Source organism: Ostrinia nubilalis, chromosome 23 (genome assembly GCF_963855985.1).
Source record: "Ostrinia nubilalis chromosome 23, ilOstNubi1.1, whole genome shotgun sequence".
Classification (NCBI taxonomy): Eukaryota; Metazoa; Arthropoda; class Insecta; order Lepidoptera; family Crambidae; genus Ostrinia; species Ostrinia nubilalis.
In genome coordinates this window covers 12,606,166-12,610,251 of record NC_087110.1, presented here as the reverse complement: position 1 = coordinate 12,610,251, position 4,086 = coordinate 12,606,166, and the positions used below count along the sequence as shown (strand labels likewise).

Here is a 4,086-nt window from a genome sequence, read left to right as displayed (position 1 = left end):
ACAATCGCGATAATTTCACAAAAGAGTATAAAGCTTATAATATAACTAACCAGAACATGTCGGAACTAAGTCCGGGCTTAGTCATAATATCAGCTCTATCGAGAGTATCCATAGCTGAGGGGTCTTTTTTCGATTTACATGACATATTGGACATGCTCCAAAAAGCATTGAAGTAGCTATTAAAATATTTGCTTTAAGTGTTATTGGACTAGGAGACAAATTACCAAAAACGATTTCACCTTTGCCGTTGTGAATTAAAAAGGCTCTTTTAAACACCCGGTACTTGGCCCCCAGTTTAATTTACATACATAACATACAAAACAAACAACTGTGACAAACAAAATTCCACGCGGAAGAACCCCCGGCGGAAAGCTATTCGCATTATAAAATATCACTTGAAAATATAGAACCGCCTAAGGCGGGAATCGAACCCACGGCCGTAAGCTCGCCAGGTGTCAAGTTATTTTAAAAATTTAAATCGAAAGGCAACTGTAAACGCCAGAAACTATCCTCTGTAAAACTAGAAATTTATGTTAACTGGTATTCACTTGTGTCCGTCATTTTCGTGGCTCTCGAAAATATTCTGACCAGGAATTTTATAGAATGTCAGTGCCTCTACCATGAGTTTACCTACCGAGCATCTCGCTATCGAGGGCGTAAAAAAATGTATGGCAAATTGTACAGCGCCTCTAGTGGTTAGTAGCTGAACCACAGCAAAACTAAAAACACTACCATGAGTTCATCTCAAATCGTTAGGTAAAAAACCTATCTAAATGAATACGATAGCGACTAAAGTTTTTATTAAGTTTCATACAAATAACTTACCATGAGTTGCAATTTTCAAAGATGTCATCGAAAAATACCTTAGCTGTCACAGTAACGTAACTCACTGGCTTATTGACATGTGAAAAGCAAAATAAAATTGTGGTTTTAGGTCATTTTAGGTGTTTTCTTTATTAAATTATGTCGGAAAGAAGTTTATTACGATGGAACATGTTATCAGCATGTGGGCAGACCTCCCACTAGGTGGACCGACGATCTGGTGAAGGTCGCGGGAAGAACCTGAATGCGGGCACATTGTGGAGATCCTTGGGGGAGGGAGAGGATGCTGCGTTTCCCAGAGATATGCGAGGGAATTGTGTCGTGCGAAGATGTCAAGCTGTGCTGTGAAAATGTGTGCGGGTTTCCACCAAAGCTGTGCGAGGAAAATGTATCGTACGAGGATGTGTAGCAGAGATTTGAAAATGCTCATTAGTGTTGTACAGCCTGAGCCTTTTCTACCAGAGATGTGCTGACCGAGGCGAGGTAAATGAAGCGATTCTATTGGTTCTTTACAAACACATCCTTCGCTACGCATCCTCGCACATCTCTGGTGGAAACGCAGCCCTACGAGATCATGATAGAAAGCTAATCCGACAATGAATATGTATTTTCATAAGTTGAAATTTACTTTTGTTTTTAATCAGTCTGTGTATTATGTATTAGGTTTTGTGAAATAAATAGTCAATAAAAAATAATCATTTTATTTTCAACTAGCTTTTGCCCGCGGCTTCGTCCGCGTGAAATTTAGTTTGTCACAGATCGTCATAATTATAGCCTATATGTTAATCTGGGTTATAAACAATAATACTGTAAAGTTTCATCAAAATCCGTTTAGTAGTTTTTGCGTGAAAGAGTAACAAACATCCAGATATCCAAACTTTCGCATTTTAATATTAAGTAGGATATTAGTAGGATATGTATTTACTTAATTATTATTACTGACGAGATTGCTACCATGTATGTTTAGTGACCATGAAAGATTAAAACAATATAATGTATTTAATTAATTATAATATCTTAAGTTTTACAATAATAAGGTAGGTATATCCATCCAGTTACCCTAGGTCTTTATTATGGATTTCATTTACAAGTTGTTATTTACAAGCACGCTGCTCTAAATACTTTGGCTTCAGGGAAGAACCTGGACCGCCACCAGTCCAGTGTTCCTTTGGCTTTAGCTCTGTGTATGCGAGTTGCCTTCTTCTTGCTGTTTAAAGTCACTCCACACCTTAACAAATAAACATTACAAATAATAATGACGAAATAAGATAAAAGCAATCAAAATGAATAAAGTAGTAGGTATTTATACACACTTTTCTCAATTTCTCAGTAGTTTTCGTGTCGCCGGTGGCATCAGCTTTTCACGTTCGCGTGTCCGTTAGTTCCACCCACCGTTGACTATTGTTGGCTCTTTCTTGGGGCCCTTCAGTGGGCATACTCAGATCGCCATATCTATAGAAAAACAACTTTATTGTATCTAGAAAATATAAATCTAGCACTCATATTACTGAATTTTAGCTAGGCACGTGGAAGTTATGCTAGAAAGGTTGTATTTCTCCAAAAAAAACCAGCTCAAAATTATTCGTTTAGTTTCGAAATTCCTCCACTACATAGTATGTTTATTTTTACTTAACTTACCTTTCCATAAATTCTACAATCGGTTTAAACGGATAGGCGCAGGTTCTCATTTTCCTATCGTGGTTAAAATCCAATTTTTTGTGGAAAATTATTCATCAATAATCCTTCAACAAAACATGTTTTGTTATCTGTTGTCATGACAACAGCTGCGTCAAAGTCGCAATGACAAGAAATAAACAATACAAATTTAAAATCATCATGTTATTTCAGCTTTAAGCACTGTTCTAGGACACTTAAATTTTGCTGTGTTATTTTTGACATTTTCGTTATTTCCTACTCTATCTTTTCTATATAGTTAGAAAGGAGCGGCATTCGTTCTTTCATTCATCCATTCATAGAGTGTGAAGTTGGATACGTTAACATGCTTACCAACATGACATCACAAAACCATCGAATTATCGCTAGCGAGTGAAGTATACGGTAATTGAACTCATGGTATGATTTTAATGCAAACTTCATCGATCCACGTTTAAACTCTATCGACTGTAGTATACGAATACAAGTTTTCGATGGCAACTCATGGTAGAGGCACAGTATTCAAAACCGTGAGAAATTGCAGTTGCGTGAAGTTTTGACCAATAGACGTGTTGACACCGCCAGTTAATTGACGTACTTTTAAAAACTGTTAAATCAAACTCCCATAGATTTCGTATGGCACGACAAGCAAGTGACGTCGCTATTTTGTGAATTTAATCAAACTACTTTTCTTAATTACAATCCGACCAAAAATGATAATTTACAGGTCATTTCAGATTAATTAAGCTTTCAAGATCAGAATGTCTTTAATAAATTGTAATATCGAATCAATATCCGTGTCAAATCGTCCATTGTCAGTGAAGTCTGCTATACATCATCAATCACTAACACTTCTATAACAGCGTCAATCTCATCAACATTTTTGTTTATATTAGCTCTATACTTAGAGGTATGACTGATGATTGACCACAACTTTTACAATTGGAATTGATATTGAAATGATCTGCCAAACTATACTTAGTTTCAGCATCGGTTTTGCGTCAACAAGTGCACTCACTACCAACACTTAAAAGGATTTTTCATTTACCAAAACAGTCTCATAGATTTTTTTGTCATAAAAATAATTACGTAAACTGTTCATCCTTTCAAGTAGCAGGATTCAAAATTTCCTCTAACAGACGTCCGTAGTTCTCTTAGCTAAGCCAATTAACTTTTGCAATGTCTAAGTCACAGACAAAATTCTCTTATTTGCATTAGCTATTATATTAGCGCTCACAAAATTGTCATACTAAAAGAAAAACTTTAAGCTTCTGCTCATTATGGAACCTTGACGTTTCATATCTTTTGCTCTACCAAAAAAAATGACTAACCTAACCTATGAAACCTTGGTACAGGTACTAAGTTCTTTTTATAGTTACAAATTGCATGACTTTTTTTTATGACTTCTTACAGTAATATAATATTGTGTTTATTTGAGCTCGCTAACTGATGTAGTTCTTTGAGAAAACTAAATTAGAAGAAAAAGCTTAATTCAACTAGAAACTACCTATCTAGGTCAGACTAATGTAATCAGAGGTCAGAATAATTCGAAATATATTTTTGAAGTGGAATTATAGATCTATAGACAAGATATTGTACTTGGCAAAAGAA

At 35.5% G+C, this 4,086-nt stretch overlaps 1 long non-coding RNA gene across 1 annotated transcript; it reads right to left on the bottom strand.

Annotated features, from left to right (window-relative positions):
• Positions 1-1,714: 1,714 nt before the first annotated feature.
• Positions 1,715-2,670, bottom strand: LOC135083505 (uncharacterized). Its single transcript, XR_010259625.1, has 3 exons — positions 2,461-2,670; positions 2,136-2,274; positions 1,715-2,050 (listed from the first exon to the last, which is right to left on the bottom strand). It is a non-coding gene; the product is annotated as an uncharacterized LOC135083505 (long non-coding RNA).
• Positions 2,671-4,086: the final 1,416 nt, after the last annotated feature.